Here is a 25,675-nt window from a genome sequence, read left to right on the forward strand (position 1 = left end):
AGGCAAATTGTAGTTTGCTGTTGTAAAAAAAAATTGGAAGCAGCCCCATATCCCACATTTAAGATTAAAACAATATTCCTATAACATAGTGTGTTTGTAAAGAAATCAAATTTATCTCTACAGCATTGTCCTTAGTTCATTTCATATTCTATTGTGCCTCTTTTACTGTTAGATAAGATAATTCTATATAATTTGTTGCTTCAAGAAAGCAAAATATTTTAATGCAAGTAAATTCTTTTCCAACATCTCTTCTAAATTTAAATTTTAAGTTCTAGGTTTCATTTGTTTGTTTGTTTTTACTCTGGGTCCATTAGCTGGATGTCGCCTCCAATATATGCCATTACCTTAACTTCTGGTTGCTTATTCTAATTAGAATTTACACTTAGACTTCCAAAATGTAAACCAAAATTTTTCACTCCTTGGCTGACTTGAATAAATTTCTTTATTTCCTGTTCAATATTATCTCCTAAAACTATTTCTGAGTCCTCCCATTCTAAGGACTTCTTCAAGAAAAATTCTTATAGCTCTAGACAAATCACTGCTGCTTTTTCTATCAGTAATATTTTCTCTGTTTATCTTTTGTGGATTTTTTGTGTACAGTTTGTTCCTGAACATCAGCAGAATTCTGTATTCTAATTAATTATGATTTCAATTAAATTAACCTTAAACCATTATTTCTTGGTCAATATGCATGCATGTATAATCACCCAATAGAGGTCTACAATAACTGCCATCCATTGACATGGAATCAGTTGGGAGGCTTTTCTGGTTTTAATGGTGTTACCTGCATGTTTGGAGTCTAGTGACTATCAGATGATATTGGTTTGCCTCAGATGTATGAACAGCAACAAAACAAAACGAAACCCAGCATATAACTCTTGCCCCTGTTGTCCACCAACACACTAAGCATAATCTTATAGCATCAGAAGAAGAGGACTATACTTGAAGCATAGCCTCAAATCTGGAAACACGTTCTCTTTTTCTTAATATCTAAGTCAAAGGAAATTACAAAGCCATGCCTAGTTAGAGCATGCATAAAGCACCCATCACAAAGTAAGATAGTTATGACAAAAAATGAGGAAGAGACAAAGACACAGGTTTCTTTCTGCTATGTACTCTAAACTCATACACAGAGGTATTTGGTTTGCTCAAGGTTAACAGAAATATGTAAAGGTGTTTATCTGTGGGATAGTTTCAGAAGAATATAGAAGATCTAATTTCTTTTATTCAGTCTTGACATTAGAGTGGAACTCAGGTTACTTGCTTCTTTCACTTAACCTTTCATATACAAGTCTGTCATGTATTGATGTCATCATAAATAACTTGATATCTCACTTCTATACGTGCAATAACTAAAAGACTATTGAACAATTAGTAAATTGCTAATTCCTTAGGATTTTCAGAGCAGAAACTACAACTCATACTCAAGCTCATACTCAATCAACCCCCAACTCCAATATCACATGAGGTTAAGAGAGCTAGCAAGCCACACTGTTTTAATCACATTTAGGAGGTACTGTAACTACTTTATTACTTGGACTATTGGACTCTGAAGTGGCTAAGATACTTTAATTTGGAGAATTTTGTGCTATATCATAAAGAAGAGACAAAATATATAATGTTGTCTTTGTTTGAGTATTATTGTTGTGAAGAGACACCATAACTATGGCAACTCTTTTATCCATTATTTATTGTTTCTTTTTACCATATATTTATATTATTACACACAAATAAAAAACTACATACAGCAGGCAGAACCACAAGACAATCAGGAATTATATAAATGTTACATTCATGGTGTTTTGGCTATTTACTAGAAAAAAACTTCTTTCCTGTCTTGTTGGGGCTAAAATTCTGAACAAAAACAATTATCTATCATATCACATCTCTATCAACTTAATACATCTATCTAGTGAGATTTAATAGCCTGTGACCATAAAGTGTAGGAGGAGATCCCCTTCAGTCGTGGACCTAGAAGAGGGGAGTAGGGTGAGGGTGGGAGGGAGAAAGGAATGGGGGAATACAAGTGATGGAATAACAATTGAGTTGTAATCTGAATAAATTAATAAAACAAGACCCCCCCCAAATAACCAAAAAACAAGAAACATCTATCTAGACCTAAAAACATCTTAACCCCTAAACAACTAAGCTTAGTTGTAAGACTAAACTATCTGGTCTTCAACCCCATCAGAAACTTGAAAAGGATAAAACTTAATTACCTGAGTGAACCAGAAGTGCAGGTTAGAAGCTTCCAAAATGAAAAATTGACAGACAGTTTACTGCCTGAACAATCACCCAATACTCTCTGTAATGTTGGAGCATCATCTTCAGCCTTTTAGCCCAATATATGTGACAGGCATATTTATGAGAGAGGATCTCTTGAGGACTTGCTTACTATTTCTTGGCAGAGTTTGGCCGTAGATTCTGCTTGGACTCAAGCTTGCTAATTTTTAGGCAGAATTTTGTCTGTGGCAGAAATAAGGACATTTTGCCCATTGGCTTGTTTGCCACATTTGAAGCCAGCTTCATAAGGAGGTTCATTGATGTGCTTCATCTTCTTTGAGGTAGGCTAGGTATCGCCAGGAGTTAACTTGTCTTGTTATCAAAGTATCTTTAGAATAATATAAACATTCGTAAATGCCATATTCTGTAGGTCTCTGAGGCTTCTGAAGATCTTATTTAACAATTTTACCTTATATATCTATAGAATCATATCTATCTGTTAGACCTAGGATATATATTCTTGTAATAAAATTAGACTAGTACTTTATTTGTTCAGCTAATATATATATACACATACATACATATATATATATATGTATATACATATATATAATGTGAAGAATAATCTTAGGTTTGAATTCTATACCAATGTATGTGATACCAATGTATCAAAATTACCTTATTTTGCATCAATATACAAAATTCTAAACCATTGGATTAAAAATAATCTTATTAGTAATAATTAAGGCCTTAAACTGAGGAGTAGATTCAATAATCTACCTTTTGTTTTATCTTCTCTTTATATTTCTATATCCCCATGATCACCTCCTTAGATACCAAAGAAGCATTTGACAAAATCCAACACCCATTCTTGTTTAAAGTCTTGGAGAGAGCAGGTATACAAAGCACATACCTCAACATAATAAAGGCAATACACAGCAATGCTGTAGCCAACATTAAACTAAATAGAGAGAAATATAAATCAATTCCAATGAAATTAAGGACAAGACTAGGGTGTCCACTGTCTCCTTATCTCTTCAATATAGTACTTGAAGTTTTAACTAGAGTAATAAGGCAACTAAAGGAGATCAAGGGGATACGAATAGGAAAGGAAGAAGTTAAACTATCACAACTATCACTATATGTGGATGACATGATAGTATATATAAGTGATCCTAAAAATTCGGCCTTCAGAAAAGTGGCTGAATACAAAATCAACTAAAAAAGTCAATAGCTCTGCTCTATACAAATGATAAATGGGATGAGAAAGAAATTAGGGAAACTACACCTTTCACAATGGCCACAGCTGGTATAAAGTGTCTTGGTGTAATTATAATCAAGCAAATGAAAGAATTATATAAAAAATTTCAAGTATTTAAAGAAAAATAGAATAAAATATCAGAAGATGGAAAGACCTCTCATGTTTGTAGATTGGGAGAATCAACATAGTAAATATGTCCATCTTACCAAAGGTAATTTATAGATTCAATGCAAGTCCTATCAAAATTCCAAGACAATTGTTTATGCTCCTTAGAAGACCAATTTTCAACTTCCTATCGCAAAGCAAATAAATAAACAAACAAAAACAGAATAGCTGAAACAATCCTGGGCAATAAAAGATCTTCTGGAGGAATCTCCATCCTATAGAGCAACAGTAATAAAAATAGCATGATACTGGCATGTAAATAGCCTGGTTGACCATTGGAAGTGAATAGAACACCCAGAAGTAAACTCACACACCTATGGGAATTTGATTTTTTACAACGAATCCAATCCACACAATGGCAAAAAGATAACATCTTCAACAAATGGTGCAGACCTAAACTGGATGGTTACATGTAGAAAAATGAAAATAGACACATATTTATTACTGTGCACAAAACTTAAGTTCAAATGGATTAAATATACCCAATATCTGTCAGAATAAAAAGTGGGGAAGAGCCTTGAACTCATTGGCATATGTGTCAACTTCCTGATCAGAATGCCAAAAGCACAGGCTCTAAGATCAACAATTAATAAATGGGACCTCAGAAAACTGAAACGCTTCTGTAAGGCAATGGACACTGTCAACAAAACAAAATACCAGCCTACAGACTGCGAAAGACCTTCACCAACCCTACATCTGGCAAAGAGCTTATATCCGAAATATTTAAAGCACTCAAGAAATTAAATACCACCAAACCAAATATCCCAATTAAAAAATAGGGTACAGAGCTTATACAGAGAATATAGAATGACAGAGAAACAAAGAAAGGCTCAACATCCATGGCAACTCTTATAACAGAAAACATTTAATTAATTGGGGCTGGCTTACAGTTCAGAGGTTTAGTCCATTTCCATTATAGCTAAAAGCAGGGAGGCATGCAAGCAGATGATGCTGGAGATGGAGCTGAGAGTTCTGTATCTTGATTCATAGACAGCAAGGAGACTTTGTGAAGGCTGGGCATAGCTTGAACATAGGAGACCTCAAAACCTGCCTCTATAGTGACATACTTCTTCCAAGAAGGCCACACTTACTCCAATAAGGCTACTCTTGCTAATAGTCCCACTCTCTATGGCCAAGCCTTCAAACATGTAAGTCTATAGCAGCCATACCTAATCATACCACCACATATGACTAGAAAGATGCATATAAATTTTATGAAAATAAATATAACAATTATAAAATATGAATGACAGTATTTCCTAAATAGAGGGTAATTCAGAGTAGAACATCTTAAATTACTGACAATGACTTTACCTCTAATTTTAAAAATTCATTCATATCTTTATAAACTTTGTCAAATTAGAAATGTGATTTATTTTCCTTAAAAACCATTTATGTTATATGTTGCATCCTTTATATAGACAATAAATAAATACAAATAATAGAGTATCAACAATATTAATATATGACAAGTACTTTTAACATTGTCAGATGCTGATCAAGCTTGTATCTATAGATTGTATTATCAACAGAGGTACTGGATACAGAGGTGACATCAAACCTTGAATGAAAAATTCTAGAGGATGGTTTTTTGTTTGTTTTGGCTATAGGATTGCTGTGTATTGCCTTTATTATGTTGAGATATGTGCCTTGTATCCCTGCTCTCTCCAAGATTTTAAATAATAATGGGTGTTGGATTTTGTCAAATGCTTCTTTGGTATCTAAGGAGGTGATCGTGGGGATATAGAAATATAGAGGGAAGATAGAACAAAAGATAGATTTTTTTGTTTTCTGAAGGAACTATAGACAATGAGGTGAAGGACAAATGCAAAGGGCATATAGAGTATCCATGGGCATAAATATGTAACAGTGAGCCTGCTCAAGGTAAACCAGAAAGAGAAATGACAGACAGATGAGAGGTAGAAAACCGGAGGGGAATATTGCAAAGCACCCTCCTTGAGCAGCATGAGTTGAAGACCTGCATATTAAAAGAAAACGACAGACATCTAGTAAGAATATAAGTAATTGGTATATGAAAAGTGTCACAAAGGAGTGCTGCAGATGTTGCAATCTTGAATACTATTAGATTTTAACCAAATCTCAATACTAGTGACACTAGACACAGTGGGGAAGCCTGATTTAGTTCACTACAAAAAAAAAAGTGAAATCAATTAATCAATTGTTCTTTTCATAATACTACAGAATCCCAAGCTCTAATTGGCCTTTTATTTACTACAACAGTTTGTAGGACTGCTAAGTGTAAAACCACAACAAACCAATATTAAATCACACAGTCCCATAGGCTATGTTTAGTACATTCTTTCCTCCTATCATCACATATCATCATTTTACAAGTAGAAAAAATGAACTGAAAAAGTAAATTTACCTACACTACTTGATTATCAGCAAACAAGGCATGCTCAGAATCCTAAATTAATGGGATGATAATGAAAGAGACTCTGCTATGAGATTTTGTGTTAACAAATGAATGTAGGACTATGGAAAACAACAAGACAGAAGAAAACAAGTGAATTATGTACAGGATGAGAGAAAGGCTAAGATGGTAAGCCAAATTTATCTAATGTCATCCACCCATGATTTAATTCCTTATTAGGCTTCCATAAGGCTTGGATCAAAGATTCTGAATATAGTTCTCAGAGTCTCTTACAGCATAGGCACAAAACCACAACCCACCTATAGGCTATTGTATTTGTGGTGAACAAGGGGACATTAGCTGAAGGCAAAAAAACAAATTTAATAAGAACCAGTAAACTAAAATGAATGGAACCATTATATGTATGCTTTTGGAGAACAACCAGCATGAGTACAGTAGCCTTATATTCTTGTACTGTGGTATTTTTCATTTTAATTATTGTTGGATATTTCTTAGTGGAGAAAAATATTTAAAACAAGAATGTTTTGTTCTAATAGTCTTACACAAGAAACAGTCATGTTCCTGAAACCTAGAAAGAGTTTGAAACAAATTTGGTCTAATTCTGTAGGCCATGTATCACACAAAGATGCTTATTAGAAATGTCCTCACTTAGTTTTGTTCCATGATGGGCTAAATAGAATTTTTTAATAATAAGCATCAATTGCTAAGGCACTAGCTATTCCAGTGCACTGTGTAAAAAATTATTGGTCATATGAAGGTCACGTGACTACCTATTCTAGGATGGGTAAGGTGAAGAAGAAAAAGGGCAGAAGGGAACTGTGACTACTCAAATGTGAAAATTGGGATGTTATCATTCTAGAGTTGGTAAATACTACTTGAGGCAGAAACAGAGCAATAAGGGAATAGTAGCCATGGGCCTTGACTAACTCTAAATAAGGGGTCAAAACTCATTCTTTGTCCATTTATCCATGAATCCAGTAAGCTTGGTCCACCTATGTTCTCTTTCCTTTCTTTAATGCAAACCTACATGTGTGTGTGTGTGTGTGTGTGTGTGTATACACACACACACACACATATATATATATATATATATACATACACACACACACACACACACACACACACACACACACACACACACACACACACACACATATATATATATATATATATATATATATATATATATATATATATATATATAACATTCTTAGCAAACTTTATACCTGTATATAATGTATTTGGTCTGATTTCCCTGTGACTTCTTTCTCTAAGTCCTCTCAGATTCACATTTGAATTTCTCCAACTCTACTTCTATATATGTATATCTATATATCTATATCTATATCTATATATATCCCACTGAGTCTAATTTGTCCTATCCCATATACATTGATGTGATCCTTCATCAGAGGATGGTCAACTTACAAGTGACTACATTTTTAAAGAAAAAAAATTTCCCTTTCCTCACAGCTGTCAACTCTCAATAGCTACTCAGCTCGATATAGGACTCTACAGCTTCTCCTGAATCTACCATGCAGAAATGTTGACCAGTTTGATCTGGTTCAGGTCTAAAGCAAAAACCACATTTTGTTTGAGTACATGAAAGCTGAGGCTATGTTAAACTTAAGAGATAATATTTTCCTTGGTATTTCCTGATTTCTGGCTTTTATCAATTCTTTCTTCTCCGTCTTCTGAAATATTCTCTGAACATTATAGACAAAAAGTTATGATATAAATGTCTTGCTTATTTCTGAGCATTCTGCAGACACTCTCTGAACTTTAAATAGTTATGAACTATATACCATCAACTATACTAAGAATCTCCTGTGTTATAGACTGAGAGCTATATTAGTCTATGACTATTCAGATACAAATTCAGAGAGTGGTGTGATAGTATGTACATTTTTATCAAAATATTTGAGAGAGTTTACCCCTGGGGCTTATGAGTTTTGCAGCAATGGCTTTTAAGGTAGATTTATAGAAGAAAGACTTTACTTCCTACTTATAGTGGAACTTAAATCTAGCAAGAAAGCAGTAGCTAATGCATATCTCCATAAAATGTGATTTCTGGTGCTCTTATGGACATCTCATGCCATGCAGATCATTACTGTGCTAAACAGACTTCATGCCTGGATAGGATTATTGATGACTCCCCCACCCCACCCCTTGAAATCTGCATAACACCTTCCTAGGCTATGAAAGCTAGAAACCAGGCAGGAAGCTTGCAAGATAGTACAAAATTAATTTATGTCCCAGCAACAGAGAACGTGATCTCTTCAGAAATAGTCTTGAGTTTTGTTGGACAACCAACACTAATGGCAAGAGACTGTATTATATTATGGTAACTCCTGGACACTTTGGCCAACCACTCATTGAGGGCATCTTCACTTTTATATTATAAATTATTCATTTTACATCTCCTTGCTCTTATCTTCCAATTCCCACCCTCCTTCCTTCTTATGCCTTATTCCCCTCTGCTAGACCTCTGACTGGGATGGATCCTCCTCCCCTACCATCTGACTGCAGCCTATCAGGTCTTATTCAGATAGCCTGCTTCCTCTTCCTCTGTATGCCAGCAGGGCCTCCCCACTAAGGGGAGTTCAAATTATAGATACCAGAATTCATGTCATAGGCAGTACCTGCTCTTCCCGAAGCCTTGGAGGATGATGTACATTTGCTATATCTGAACATGGGGTATAAGGTTCTCTGCCTGCATTGCCTTTGGTCGGTGTATCAGTTTGTGCAGGATCCCGGGTCAAGATCCGCTGGCCTTATGGTCTTCCAGTGGGGCTGTTGAACCCTCTCAGTCCTTTTATCCACTCACTCTTCCATACCACTATCAGTACTCTACCCAGAGTCCAGCTGTGTGCTCCAGTATCAGTCCCTATTCTCTGCTGGGTGGAGTCTCTCAGAGGACTTATATTTTGGGCTAATATCTACTTATATGTGAGTATATACTATGCATGTCTTTCTGGGTCTGGGTCACCTCACTCAGGATGGTTGTTTCTAGTTCCATCATCCATTTGCCTGCAAATTTTAAGATTTCCTTTTTTTTAATAGCTGAGCAGTATTCCATTGTTTATGTATATACCACAGTTTCTTTATCCATTCCTTAGTTAATGGACCTCTAGGTTATTTACAGATTCTGGTTATTACAAATAAAGCTACTATGAACATAATGGAGCAAATGCCCTTGTATTGTGGAACATCTTTTGGATATATGCCGAGGAGTGATATAGCCGAGTCTTGCAATAGCGCTAAGGTCAATTTTTCTGAGAAAATACAAAATTGATTTCCAAAGTGGTTGTATAAGTTTAAACTCCAACCAGTAATGAAGGAGTGTTCCTCTTTCTGTACATCCTTGCCAGCATGTGCTGTCACTGGACTTTTTATCTTAGCCATTCTTGTACGTATAAGATGGAATCTCAGAGTTGTTTTGATTTGTATTTCTTTGATAGCTAAGTGCCTTGAGCATTTCTTTTGGTGTTTCTTTGCCATTTGATGTTCCCTTGTTGAGAGTGCTCTGTTTAGCTCTTTACCCCATTTTTATAGATATTTTAATCATAATTTATTTACATTACATGTAGATTGTAATTCCCTTCCTCTTATTTTTCTGGTCCTACCCTCCCTCCATTTTCTGTCCTATTCCCTTCCCTTAGACCTTTGACTGGTGGGGACCTCCTTCCCACCTTCTGACCACAGTTTACCAGGTCTCACCTAGATATCCTGCATTTGCTTCCTCTGTGTTACCTTAGGTCCTCTCTGCCAAGGGGCAGTGATCAAATTGAGGTCACCAGAGCTTGTGTCAGAGGCAGTGCCCCGTGACTGCTGTCCCCTCCAATTCTCTAGGTGAAGAATGAGCTGTCTATCAGCTACCAATGAACAGGAGGTCTAGGTCCTCTGCTTGCAACGTCCTTGGTTGATGCATCAGTTTGTGTAGGCCCTCTGAGTCCAGATCTGCCAGCTTTGATAGTGTCTTTTTGGAGCTTCTGACAGCACCCCTCACTACCTTTCATGAATGGTATATACTCATTTATAAGTGGATATTAGCTCAACATAGAAGTCCTCTGATAGACTCCACCTAGTAGGGTATTGGGACGTATACTTTACTCCATTTTTTAATTGGATAATTTGCTTTGGTGGTGTTTAATTTCTTGAGTTCTTTACATATTTTGGATATAAGCCCTTTGTTAGATATAGGGTTGGTGAAGATCTTTTCTAGTCTGTAGGCTGTCATTTTGCACTGTTGACAGTGTCCTTTGCCTCATAGAAGCTTTTCAGTTTCATGAGGTCCCATTTATTAATTGTTGATCTTAGAGCCTGAGTCATTGATGTTCCATTCATGAAGTTGTCTCCTGTGCCAATGAGTTCAAGGCTCATCTCCACTTTTTCTATTAACATTTTAAGGTGTTTCATGTTGAGGTCTTTAATCCACTTGGACTTTAGTGTTGTGTACAGTGATGAATATAAATCTATTTTCATTTTTCTAAATGTAGACATCCAGTTAGACCAGCACTATTTGTTGAAGATGCTCTTTTTTCCATTGCATGGTTTTGCCTTCTTTTCCAAAAATCAGGTGTCCATTATTGTGTGGGTTTATTTCGGGGTCTTCAATTAGATTCCATTGATCAACCAGCCTATCTCTCTGCTAGTACCATGCCATTTTTATTACTTTTGCTCTATAGCACAGCTTGAAATCCAGGATGGAGATTCCTCTAGAATATCTTTCTTTATTTCTTCCCTGACCTAGTTGTTATTGTGTAGAGAAGTTTTCACTTTCCATGTGTGTGCAGGCTTCTTATTATTTCTGTTGTTATTGAGGCCCAGCTTTAGTCCATGGAGGTTTGATAAGATATAAAGTATTATTTCAATATTCTTATATCTGTTGAGGCTTACTTTGTGGACTATTATATGGTCAATTTAGGAGAAAGTTCTGTGAAGTGCTGAGAAGAAAGTATAATCTCTTGTGTTTGGGTGAAAAGTTCTGTAGATAAGATATATGTCAGGTCCATTTGATTCATGACATCATTTATTCTCATTGTGTCTCAGTTTAGCTTCTGTTTTGTTGACCTATCCTTTGGTGAGAGGCAGGTGTTGAAGACTGCGACTATTAATGTGTGGTTTAATCTTTAGTAATATATCTTTTACACATGCGGGTACCCATGTATTTCGGACATAGAAATTCAAAATTGTGATGTCATCTTGGTTGAGTTTTCCTTTGATGAGTATGAAGCATCCTTCCTCATCTCTTTTGATTAATTTTAGTTGAAATTCTATATTATTAGATATTAGAATGCCTAATCCAGCTTGTTTCTTGTGTTTATTAGTGTGGAAGGCCTTTTTCCAATCCTTTACTCTCAGGTAATATCTATCTTTGTGGCTGAAATGTGTTTCTTGTGTGCAACAGAATGTTGGGTCCTGTTTACCCATCTACTCTGTTAGTCTGTGTCTTTTTATTGTAGAGTTGAGACCATTTATGTTGAGAGAGATTAATGACCAATGACTGTTAGGTTCTTTTATTTTGATGTTGGTTGTAGTAGTGTGTATGTGTGATTGTCTAATTTTCTTTTGCCCAAGTGAAGTTATCTATTTCCTTGCATCCCTTGGTATAGATATCCTCCTTGGGTTGGAATTTTACTTCTAGTATCTTCTGGAGGGCTGGGTTTGTGCCTAGGTACTGTTTAAATTTGTTTTATCATAGAATATCTTGTTTTCTCCATCTATAGTTATTGAAAGTTTTGCTTGTTATAGTAGTCTGTATTACCATCTGTAGTTTGTTAGGGTTGGCAAGACATCTGCCCAGGCCATTCTTGCTTTTATGGTCTCTGCTGAAAAGTCAGGTGTGATTCTTATAGGTTTGCATTTTATGTTACTTGGCTTTTTTCCTTGCTGCTTTTAGTATTTTTTAATTGTTCTATACATTTAGTGTTTTAATTATTATGTGGAGGGATGATTTACTTTTCTGGTCTACTCTATTTGGTGTTATGCAAGCCTCTTGTATGTTTATAGGCATCTTTCTTTAAATTGAGGGACTTTTCTCCTATAATTTTGTTGAAAATATTTTCTGCACCTTGTTGCTGGGCATCTTGTCTTTCCTCAATTCCTATTATTCTTAGGTTTTGTCTTTTTATTGTGTCCTTGATTTCTTGTATGTTTTGTTTCTAGAAGTTTTTTAGATTCAACATTTTCTTTAATGGTTGCATCATATTCTTCTATTGTATCTTCTACACTTGAGATTCATTCCTGTATCTCTTGCATTCTGTTGATAGTACTTAACTCTACAGTTCCTGCTTTCTTCTCTAAGTTCTCTCTTTCCAGACTTTCCTCAATATGTGCTTTTGTTATTGTTCCCCTTTTCATCTTCAGGTCTTGGATCATTTTATTGATTTCCTTCACCCAATTCTTTGAATTTTCCTGATTTTCATCCAGTGAGTCATTCATTTCCTCTCTATAGGCATCTTCCATAGCCTCTTTAAGGGCCTCAATGTATTTGCCTTATCTTCTTGTATTTTCTTTATGAATTTTATTCATTTCCTTCATTATTATCTTCATAAGGAAAGATTTGAGGTCATTTTCTTGTGTTTCATTGGTGTTTGAGTTCCCAGGTCTGATTGTATTGGGCTAACTAATTTCTGGAGAGGCCATATTATTTTGGCTTTTGTTGTTTGTTTTTTTAAGCTGGCCTTTAGCCATCTATTTGTATCTGGTGCCTCATGATACTTTCTAGTGTCCTTTACCGGACATTGAGAGCAGCTCCTAGGTGAGTGGCTATAGGTTGAGAACCCTCACCTGTGGGGATCAGGAAAACCTTCTGGTGGTTCAAGCTGATAACCTGTGGTCAGAACTGGGAACTTTCCACAGACCATTTGGTCGATCTGAGGTCAAACCTACCAGCTCTCCATACCATAGTGCCCTTCAGTTGCAGGGAGTCCCAGACACTGGTGTTCTGTAGTCCACAGATCAGTCTGAGTCACAGAGCACAGGTGTATTCTGCCACTGGAAGGCAAGTGGCTAGACACTGAAGACTGAGAAAGCCTGCAGAGACCCAGGGACTTCCCCAAGGCTTAGGGAAAATCAAAGAAGAGAAAATAGAAAGATTGTAAAAGGCAGAAGCTAGGAATACCTGCTGCTAGAAAGTGTTCCCTAGACATGACAGGAAAAATATACCTATTAAATCTGAAAAAAAAATTACCTGAGCAAAACTGGCATAATGACAATACCAGTTGATATGCCAATGCAGACAGGGAAAATTCCTTAATGTTCCATCCTAGATTTAAAAATGGGGAGGAGTGACTTTTCTCAATGGCTGCTAACACAGGGAGAATCAGTTTTCTCCAGTAATGAGATCCTGCATAATTTCCCTAATCCCAAGTGGTCATCTCTAGACACATATACATAAAAGCAATACTAAATGGACACATTATGCTTTATATGTATATACATGTGCATACACGTATAGACATAATGGTAATTAAAGAGGAGATTATGAAGTTATCAGTGCATTACTTTAGGAAATTAAGGTTAATGTTGCACCTGTACCAGCATCAAAAGGAATTTTATATTTGTGCAATTAATTTTTTGCAATAAAAATAGTGTGTAAGCTTGAAATTTTAACTTTTCATTAATACCAAAGAATGCAGCCCTATCTATAAAAATGACTGAGGTATTTACATTTTTCATTTATGATTTTTTTCAGAATTAAACTATTTATCACAGATATTTTGGAGCCTTGCTGAAGTCCATATAACTCACATTCAGAACTTCCTTAGTAAGCTCAATTTGATGTTTTTTTGTTTTTGTTTTTGTTTTTGTTTTTTGTTTTTTTTTTCTGTTAGTGAGGAATTATTCTTGCTTCCTGGCTCTTTACCTTAAGCAAATTGTTCAAAGGACTGTGAAGCTATTTCTGGAGGTTATGTCAGAAATGATGACTTAATTAATATCAAAGAAGATGAAATTGCCATTCTGACTATAACCACTTCTTAAAACATAGCTATGGAAGTTGTTTCCTCTTGGACCAGATAAGATCATATTCAGATCATTCTACCTTTAATAATAATAATAATAATACCTTATGTATTCCCATATACAGTTCTATCAACACTAAAGATCCTTCACCTATATGGTCAGGTTGGTTTCTCTATTATGTTTTACAAAGTAATTTACTCATGAAAATCATTTAGTCAAGACTTTCTTCACAGTAATTAATGATGTTACTGTGTTTGAATTTTCAGTTCTTGTTAATGGTATTTGATTATAACAATCTATTACTATTCTGCATGCAGTGACTCTGCGACTAGGAGACTAGAAGACAGAATTACTTTTTTTTTTTTTTTTTTTTTTTTTGCAAAGTGTGTATTAGTTCTTTAGTGCCATGATAAACCATAAACTTAACTCCTTAAAATACCAACAGTTCATTTCAGAATCTGAAATCAATTTCATTAAGTCAAGGTGCAAACAAACCTATGGTTTTTGCTTTTGTTTTTGTTTCTATTATTTCTTGACGCCTTAAAGAAAAAACAATGTTTAGAGCTGATGGACCCATTCTCCTTTCCTAGAGGTGACTTCTGTTTCCAATTGATTTCTGTTTACATTATTGTCAATCGTATACCCCCTCAAATTCAGATCAATATGTAATCATTTTTATTAATCTATTCATATTACCACTCAATTGTTCTCCCATCACTCATATCCTTCAATTCCTCCTACCCTACCACCCCCACCCTAATACCCTCCCTTAGGTCCATGTCCGAGGGGGATCCCCTTCCCCACTTTATGGTCACAGGCTCACAAGTTTTATCTGGCAGTCTGCCTATTCTTTCTTTGAGTGCCACCAGGGCTCCCCACCAAGGGGAGGTCATCAAATTTGAGGCATCCGAGCTCATGCCAGAGTTGGTCCCTGCTCTCCACATAACTGTGGAGGATGTCCTGTCCATTGGTTAGATCAGAGTAGGGGTTTGGTGTTTACTACTTTTATTGTCCTTGGTTAGTGCAATAGTTTGAGCAGACACTCGTGGGTCCTGATCCACCTGCTACAATGTTCTTCTTGTAGGAGTCTAAGATTCTCTTGATCCTTCTATTTCCCCATATCCTATATATCTTTTAACAAGAGTCCCAGCAGGATGTCCTCACATCTGTGCCAATCTCCTGGCAAGTGAAGACTTTCATGGGACATGCCTTTTGGGCTAGAGTCCAATTATAAGTGACAGCCTACAGACTGGAAAAAGATCTTCACCAACTCTACATCTGACAAAGGTCTAATTTCCAAAATATATAAAGAACTCAAGAAATTAAATACCACCAAACAAAATAACCCAATTGAGAAATGGGATTCAGAACTAAACAGAGAATTCTCAACAGAGGAATATCAAATGGCTGAGAAACACTTAAAAAAATGCTCAACGTCCTTAGTCATCAAAGAAATGCAAATCAAAACAACTCTGAGATTCCATCTTACACCCATCAGAATGGCTAAGATCAAAAATTCAAGTGACATCACATGCTGGCGAGGATGTGGAGAGAGAGGAACACTCCTTCATTGCTGGTGGGAACGCAAACTAGCACAACCACTTTGGAAATCTATTTGGTGCTATCTCAGAAAAATGGGAATAGGGCTTCCTCAAGACCCAGCTATTCTACTCCTTGGAATATACCCAGAAGATGCTCCACTACACAACAGGAACATATGTGCAACCATGTTCCTAGCAGCCTTATTAATAATAGCCAAAATGTGGAAACAGCCTAAATGTTCCTAAGTAGATCAATAGATATAGAAATTGTGGTACATTTACACTATGGAATACTGCTCAGCTATAAAAAAAAAAAAAAGGAAATCCAGAAATTTGTGAGCAAATGGAGGAAATTAGAAATGATCATACTGAGTGAGTTAACCCAGAAACAGTAGGACTCACAAGGTATATATTCATTATTGTATTTTTAACTACAAACCTAATAGAGTCTTTTTTTGGATTGTGGTCATAGATATTGATTTACATGTGGGGCAGTGAAGTCCACTAGGAATCACCACCTACCTCCTGAAGACCAGAGAATGAACCTTTTAGGACTTTGAAGTCAGATGGTATCTATGAAAGTTATTGAATTTGGCAATAAGCATTTTATAAATATTGGATATGGGTGTTCTACAGTAAATATGGATTCTAAAACAAAATGTATTTTAATATTAGGTCCATGAGCTGTGGTCCAACAACCCTTTCCCATATTGACTATACAACCACTGGTGGGGATATCTTAAAATAGTTCTTAAAGTAAATTGATCCATGTATGAATGAATGAAGTTAGCAATGTTTGAAAGAAAGGCCTTGCAGTTGTTTTTTGGATTTGATATTCTAGAGAGAAACTTCTAGGATACAATATGTTTTTGTTCAACTCTCAAGTCCTGGCATTAGATTTCAACCCAGGACTAACCATCATTCTGAAAGACTTTCATCTTTCTAAAGAACTTATATTGGTATATTCCTGTACATGAGACCTTGCAGAACCATGAGCATCTTTATGTCAGTTACTGTAAAACAAGTTATGCATTTTTCAAGAGTCAACAAAGATACTAATAGGTAGAAATTATGGAATTGTAATTGACAAGTTTGCTGTACTTTAACCTCCCAAACTTTACAACTTAAAGTAGTTTGGAACACTGAACATCAACACCATGTAAGAAATGTTTGTAGCTTTCTTCGTCTCCTCAAAAGAAAACAGAACCCCAGTGTTTCAGGCAGTGTCATCTGCACTAATCATCTTTTGATCCTTGCCATGTGAATAGATTCGTGATCTGACATTTGCTATTCTAGTCACAATGGCTCTTGTCTCAGCAATTCAATTTCAGTCTCTCATGAATTTAATACCTGCTCTATTATCAGAAGATTTGTACTAACTTTTACAGCTGAACCTTTTCCAAATTTCCTGTTCATCTTAACCTTTCCACCCTTCCATCTTGGTACGTGGGGTGGCTTTGTGAAAAGGCTGGCCCTATTCAACAAACTTTCACCTAGCACACCATGTGTTAGTGTTTAATGTGAATAGACACAAGATCTTATATACATCAGACACTGACAGCTTCAGTGACAATGAGATGGGGAAACAGGAAGCAATAAACAAAGCCATGGATACAATTTCATCCCCTTTATGAACTCCCTCAGTGGGAAAGACTGTTATATACCTTCTCCTCGAATCATGGATGCCAGAAGTGTTCTCTGAGGTTTATAAGCACGTGTCTAATTTCTTTTAAAGTCTGAGCTGCCTTTGGGTTAAGATTAACTGCAAGTCTTAAAATGTAACTTGAGAAGCACTTATTATCTCAACAAAGTTTAGGCAATTAAGACTTGTCTTGTCTCACTGGGTATGTAAACATTCTATCATTTGGATGGTCAGCATTTTCAGCATTCCCCTTTGTTAAATATGTCTCAATTAGGTAAACTATGATATGCAAACTACGAAGCTTAATTTCCAGAAAATCTGAGATAGTGTCAATCTTTTCATTTTTGTAGAGTTCAGATTGTGCTGTCCATAAAATAGATTCTCCCAAGAAATACTCCTGTAGGATTAAAGTATATCCATGGAAACTTTCTGCTAGACTTTGCATAATTTATTGTTGCTATAGCTGAAGAATATTTTCAAAAATATAAGAAACTAGGAAATTTCTATAAATGCAAGAATCATTGTATAAGCATATGTAAATAAAAGTCTATATTTCTTAAATATAATGCAGCCATTGTTACAATATTTTTTGGGTTAGTCATGCATCAACATTAAAATCATTCAGAATAAGGGTTTAAAATACTTAAAAACATTCTTCACAGCAGGGTCAGTTTCTTCCCATCTATAACCACAACACTTAGGTGTCTAAAGCAGGAGCATTGGTAGGAATTCACAGTTAGCCTGAGCTACACAGTGAGACAGTGTCTGAAAAATAAACAAACAAACAAACAAAAAACACCCCACAATTTATAGTGTAATTTTAAAACCGTATTTAACAAAATACTATAACAGAGAAACTCACAAGTCCTACAGAAAGTTAAAAAAATCTTTTCCATGACTCTTGGCTTTTTTCTTCTCACACATCTTATTCCATCTTCTCTCTCTCTTCTTTATCCTTACTCTTATAGCACCTTACATTTTATGTGCCTTTTTTCTTGTACTTTACTCACATTCAGTTAATGACTGCTTGAATGTGATATTGTCTGCTCTTTGCAACCATATGTAATAATTCAAAGTGGCACACATATAGAGCATTAACAGTTTTAATATTTTCTTGTTTCCTCTACTTTACTGTATTCAGTAAAGAGTCTTTTATCAACTTCCAATAACTTTTCTAAAATGGTAAAAGAAATATTACTTATTCTTGAAGTCTGAGGTTTGCTATTTGTCTATATAAGAAATTAGCCCTGTATAATAAATAAATGATACTCTTTACCATTTCCTGTACCCCTCCCTGAATTATACTTCATACAGCAATAATACTTGCCTATTATCTCATTGGAGCACTTTTGAATCACGTCACTCTCTCATGTAAATATCATGTTTCACATGTGCACACATATAGAAACAGACAAATTCACCGAAAAACTAAAATGAAATTCTAGATATTTATGCTATACTTACATACCTGCCATTGGCTGCTGTGCATTAACTTGTTCTTGCAAAACTCTAGGTTGACATTAATTGGAATGTTGCTGAGATGTGTTTCAACCTAAATCAAACTCTGTGTTTGATTGACTAGCACTTACTTAGGCTCATTTTTACAGGAGTACTGCTCTTCCTTGTGTCTTATCATGTGAAGAGACTCATTCAGGAATTAATCTAAAAATAAAAAATAGCACAAGGCACTGATATAGCAAAGTAAAATCATCTTATAAATTTTTAAAAATAGATATAAAATTGGAGAAGTAATTTTATTGTAAAATCTGATACATATGCTCAAACACAATTAAAATGTACATTAAATCAATGCATTGTCTTTATCCATTGTATTACAATTTAAGAGATTATATATTCTTAACAGTGCCCATTTTATTTGACATGCATTTTACAATAAGCATTAAGACAAAAGTTGTTATCAGGTTCTAGGGGTAATTGTCTCCATGTTACAGAGGCATGGGACTTTCAGAAATACATTGAATTTTCTGGGAATATTTTTATAAATTGTTGCCCTAGTTACACCTCTAAATTATGTATTTCCCTGAGTCATAATTAAAAACAAAAACACTATGCTGAGTTGTGTGTCCTTACTAAGGCTATAATTAAATGTAACAAGTCACTTTCTGTACAATTCAGACCTTGAATTGCTGACAGAAACAACTTAATAGTGAAATGATAAATGTTGGCTGTTTGAAATACTTCTTTGTGTGTAGCTTTCTGGACCCATTATTATTTTTTCTGTGACACAATGAAGAACATCAACAGAGGTTATGAAATAACAAAGCATATAACCTCAAGAAGCACATAGAACAAAACAATCACATACGGGGGACCAGGGTAGAATAAAGCTTCCCAGAACATGTCTCTAGGGACCTACATCCTTGAGCCAGTCTCTTTGCAATAGTGACATAAAGTTTATCATCACTCAGAAGAAATTAACCTATGAGTGAAAAAAGATCCCGCATGGCACAGTCACTTCCCACAATTTGGTCCATTACTTGATCACTACGTTTTCATTACGTGAGACCTTGAGAAGATATTGCATATCTAAATCATAGCATATATTCAGAGATGTTCCAATTCTGAATATATATTATGACTACTTCAAAAAAGTTTTGATAATACTGATGCTCAGTTCAAAATGTCCACTTAATTCTTTTTAAAATGATTTTAATTATTTCCTTTTATTGATAATAAATTATTTTCTCTAATATATTTAGACTACAGTTTCTCCTCTCAGTTCCTCCTCATCTCCCTTTCCATTTCGATTAACTGCCTTTCTGTCTCTCATGAAATAAAAGAGCTTCTAAGGGATAATAACAAAATATAAAAAAAGACATAATACGATAAAGCAAAAACTATCATATTAAAATTGTACAAAACAAAAATGCCAGAAAGAGAGCCTAGAAGAAGACACAATAATTATAGACCCACTCACTCACACCCTCAGGAATCCCATACTAAAACTAAACAGAGGGCATGGTGCAGACTCACACAGTTAGCCAGTCTTGACCTGACTCACATTATCAGGGAGAAAGGAGATAACATCTGGTCAGGAATGATGCTATCCAATCCTCTGTGCTGTCTGTATGAACTATCCAAACTGTCACAGGGCAAGTGGGATAATCACTGGCTCTTTCTGTAAACACTATCTTTGTTCTCTTTACGATTTTACATGTTGTAGTATTATGTCTCTAAATTATATCTAAATTCTGCAAACTCTTCTAAAAACTAAGAATTTAGCATATCAATGTTTAAGATTTTAGCTAAATGCTTTTATTTTTATTTTTTCCTTCTTTTTTATTAATTTATTCATATTACATCTCAATGGTTATCCCCTCCCTTGTATCCTCCCATTCCTCCCTCCTTCCTATTTTTCCCTTACTCTCCTCCCCTATGACTGTGACTTAGGGGGAGCTTCTCCCCCTATATATGCTCATAGGTATCAAGTCTCTTCTTGGTAGTCTGCTATCATTCCTCTGAATGACACCAAGTCTCCCCCTCCAGGGGACGTGGTCAAATATGAGGCACCAGAGTTCATGTGAAAGTCATACCCCACTCTCCACTCAACTGTGGAGAATGCCCTGTCCATTGGCTAGATCTGGGTAGGGGTTTGAAGTTTACAACCTGTATTGTCCTCGGCTGGTGCCATAGTTTGAACAGGACACCTGAGCCCAAATCTGTCTATCATAATGTTCTTCTTGTAGGTCTCTAGGACCCTCTGGATCCTTCTACTTTGCTATTCTCCCATGCTTCTCTCATCTAGAGCTAAATTCTTTTAGAGAAGAGATTATATTTTGTTTTATTCTGTAGTTCTTGTTGCCGTTCATACATCTGAATTGTATTTTGAGTGATAAAATATGGCCATTTAGCCTTTTCTTTTACCAAAACAATAAAGGTCCTCAGGCAAATAGGATAAATCATTGTTAAGCAAACATTAATTGTTACCTTTTATTTGGCCCTACATTCATTTGAAGCACATACTTATTGGGTAATATTAAAAATAAGAAGATGATTTTTAAATGACAGTTTCTTTAAAAAGTTATTTGCATCCTTTAGAATATTACTAATTTTTATGTAGATTAAATATAATGAATGTAAATGTTTCTTTTTATTCCAAGTGTGAGATATGAAATAGATTTATGTGAAGGTGTATGGTATTTTTCCACTGGAAACAGATTGGTGAGAGTGTTCATTAGAAGAGGAATTGCCTCTTGTGGGGGCATGGTTTTTGCCAACTGATAAACATTCATGTATGGACTCTGTGAGGTTATAGATATAGAGAGATAGATATAGATACAGATACATACACATTTATATCTCACAGGTCTGGAGACTGAGGAGCCTAGTTCAAGCCTAGTTCAAGAGGCTTAGAAATATGTGCATCTGCAGAAGATTTGGTCTTATTCTTATATCTGTTCCCTATCTTTTCCATGTGTGTTTTACATGATAGATGTTTCTGTGAAGTGTATTTTATATCAGCACAAATATGAATTCTGATGGCTTCGTTCTCTGGAATTAATCACTCCTAAATACCTTAGGTCCTTATATTATCACTATATTGTTAGAGTTTCAACAAAAGAATTAAAGATGTGTTGCAGAACACAAACGATACAAGTCTATTAAATGAGAATGTTATTAGAAGGACCTTGCAGTTTGAAGCTGTAGTCCTCCTAGTCCAGATAAGTAGGTGGAGAGGCTCCTAGTCTCTGCGTAACCTAGTTTGGAGAGCATTTTTAGACATGGATGCAACTAACCACATTTGATATATGGCCTTTGACACAGTTCCCAGCTATCTTTCCCTTCCCTGTGCCTATAGAATAATTAGGTACTGTATTCCTGTCCATATGATAGGAGCATGCTGCCAAACGCAAATAAATCATCCTTGAAATGCCTAGTTCCAACCAATTATGTACACCTATTCTGGGAGCCCCACCTCCAGTCCCCAAGGTCAGTATATCATTTGAGCTATCTCCCTGATGTGTTTTGCAGAGGTCATTCTTTGTTAAAATCAGGGCATTCTGAGACCTGTGCCTAGTCTTCTGCTCCTCGCTCCCACTCTCACAGCCTTTTTAGCCTAATGGCCAACAGCCCCCCCCCCCCCCCCCCCCGCCCCAGGGAACAAGAGACACACAGTAGGCAGCCTTGCTCTGTGGTTCATGTCCTTCAAACTTAACCCTTTACACTATCAACTATCAGAATAGAAACTCTGAGAAATCTAGACTGAAATATGCCCAATGACATACAAAAGGAAGGATGGAATCTACCTTGATTCAACATCTCAGAAGACATATCCTGCTAGAGTAGGAGACTGCTTAATGGTTAACATGGGCCCGACTTGGTAGTCACACCAGTAATTCCAGTGCTTTAGAGGTGGAAGTAGGAGAGTCAGGAGTTCAGGGTCATTCTGTACTATTTTGTTTGTTCGAGGCCACCTGGATTATATCAGACCTTGTTCCAAAAAATAAACAAGAGAGAGAGAGAGAGAGAGAGAGAGAGAGAGAGAGAGAGAGAGAGAGAGAGAGAGAGAGAGAGAGAACTAATAAGCCCAACCTCCTTGCAAATAGGACAAGAAGTATAAACCCTATGTTAGTAACTTACATTGTAATTTTTTCAACACTTTTTCTTTTAGTATATTAAGAAATTAATTTAGTGAATTCAAAGGATTATTGTGTATGATATCACCCCCATTCATCATTTTTCAGATGGGAAGACTAGATTTAAAGTGAGAATAAGCAGGCTACCAAGATAAGATTTGATAGCCTATGACCATACAGTGGGGGAGGAGGTCCCCTTCAGTCATAGACCTAGGGGAGGGGAATAGGGTGAAAGTGGGAGGGAGGGAAGAATGGGAGGATACAACTGATGGGATAACAATTGAGTTGTAATCTGAATAAATAAATTTAATTCATGTACAAAGTTCTCAAAAGATTTTTAATGTCTCGTTTATGAGATATATCTACATATCTATCTATGTATATACTATCTAGCTAATCTATATGTGTGTATGTGAAATACTAATAAAAATTTCTGGTGCAGAACTCAAAAAAAAAAAATAAAGTGAGTAAAAAGCTGATAAAAAACCGCAGATCATTATTGTAAACCACATGAATACAGAATAAAAGAAAAAGGAGTAGAAGAAGACTAATACAGAGATACAGCGATAACAGAGGTGACCTAAAGTTTCCTGAAAGATGCATTTGGATGAGTTTGGATGCTAGCACAGAAATCCACAGAAATGTACAGGATAAAGAGGGCTATTTTCCCTGTAGGGATATCTTCCTGCCTCCTTCACTTGAAATACAAAAAAGAACTTTCTAATTCTGAAAACTTTTATTTCAGCACTCAAAAAAATAATTCTGCCTCCACTAATTGCTTCAAAAACACCAACAAAAATTAGCTAATGATGTTTCATATGCTTTATGCCTCAAGCTATGGCAAAAATGGCCTGAGTGTAAATAGTATAAAAAATGTGGAGGTTCCTCTTGCTTCTGTGATACATATTTCCTCCACGGATGGAGTGGGTTTTACATGTGCCCCCAATTTTTATATCTTTACTCAGAATTGCTTTTCTGTTTAAAGTTCCCTTTCTGTTTCAGGAATGATTAAATAAAATATGTTATATAATACCACGTTGTTTGGCAGATAGCCAGACCATTTTTTTTCTATGAAACTCTTCCTACCTCCGTAAAAAGGCCACCATTTATTTTTTATTTTTAGTTCATTTATAAGGTGGCATATTTCCTGGTGGAATTCCCACACATATTTATATTTGGTTGATTCCCACCCTAGCCATTCTCCTCCCTCATCTTTCTCTTCCCAACCCCAGGTAATATAACACAATTTCCTATGAATATGAAAGGATTGTTTTAAAAATATACCCATGAGATAAAGAATGAACTGGTGCAGGAATTGTGTGGCAGCTTACAATCCTAGAAGAGCCAGAGTAAAGCTTCAAATGGCTTATGATAAGAGAATAGAAGTCGTAACCTAGAAAAACTATAATTCAGAAATTTTACTGAATTATTTTTAGGTAAAAACATATGGATTTTTATAGAAGTGACTCTGACATAATATTATATTGTTTCCTCATCTCTAGTTATTCCAATTTCCTTGCTTTTCACAATAAAACTGAAGGAGACAGACTTAGAAAGCCAATATTACCTCTGTTATATACATTAGGAATTTGTCTCTATTTGCAGGCCATCTAATCTAAAGTTCCTTTGTAAATACTAGCCAATTTTGTATTAAGTTATGTCAAGAATTATTAATATTACACAGAGACTTCCAGGAGTTAATATTTTCATTTGCAGTGAGAGTCCACCAGTAAATGCAATGCTAACTCTCTAATGCAGAGACACCTAGGGAGAATGCTGGCTGATAATAATAATGTTTTTCTTAAAAGACTCTGGATGGAGTATTAGTCAGCAAATAAGTACAGGAACCTATTTTATTGTCCAGGAATAAAATGAAAAATGTAGAAGGCTATTGAATGTGCTGAATTTTTACTGGCATCAGCTTTCTGCCATTTGTTTTGTGCATCCACACTAATATGCTACCTCACATAGCTCATAGTCTTTTACTGTCTGTTCAAGAGGCTGAGAGAGGCCTGGCTTTCTCATCTGAAAGCTAGTCCTTTGTAAGTGAAGTGTATGGAAATATGTTAGAAATAAAAAAGAGCCAGTTGTCTTCATTAGACTTCAGTTAATATAACGTCAAACTCTAATTCTGAGAAGACTGAGTCCTTCAGGTCATGTGCGTGAGATCTGTACAGTCCTCTTGTGAACACCGATTTACTAAACCAAGCACTTTGTCTTCTGTGTGAGGAATGTGTGGGTTTGTCAATAGCGCAGCAGAAGTGTTAGTCAACGTTCCATAAGTAGAGTTAAAATAAGATAGAGTGTCCTGAGATTCTGTCCTGAGATCCTGAGACCTTCCTTGCAACTGTGAATGAATGTGTGGAATGTACAGTACAAAAGAGAATCTTTGGTGAATTACAATAGTATTGATACATTAAGCCATTTTATGCAGTATGCTTGCCAAAGTGCTTTATATAGCTCTTTGGAAACAGGGAACATGTCATAGCTTGTGTTAATGTATGGCCATATTTGCTTGTATATGTATGAGTGTTTATGAATCTACAGGTGCATGTTCACACCTGTGGTACACAAAGAGCCTAAAGGACAGCCTCTACTGTGGTTCCTCATACACTCTTCATGTATTTTTCTTTTAAAATAGAGTCTCTCATTTGTACTCAACAGGTAGGCTTAGTTTGGCTGACTAGCAATATCTAGGGATTTGACTCTATCTCCAGTGTGAACCACTATGCCTAGAATTTTACAAATGGATTCTGGGGGTTGAACTCAGTGCCATATTCTTGAAAGACAAGCAGTGTATTGACTGGGCTGTCTCCTATGTTCCATAAATAAGAGACTTCTTTAAATATCTGGGATCAGAGCGTCAGTCCATCATTTCAGAAT

The 25,675-nt window shown here is 35.7% G+C and overlaps 1 long non-coding RNA gene across 1 annotated transcript in view; it reads left to right on the forward strand.

Moving 5' to 3' along the window:
* LOC127187924 (uncharacterized) overlaps window positions 1-25,675 on the forward strand; it is a 509,622-nt gene that overhangs the window by 469,985 nt on the left and 13,962 nt on the right. The gene's annotated exons all lie outside the window — the stretch shown is intronic.

Source organism: Acomys russatus, chromosome 4 (genome assembly GCF_903995435.1).
Source record: "Acomys russatus chromosome 4, mAcoRus1.1, whole genome shotgun sequence".
In the NCBI taxonomy this organism is placed as follows: domain Eukaryota; kingdom Metazoa; phylum Chordata; class Mammalia; order Rodentia; family Muridae; genus Acomys; species Acomys russatus.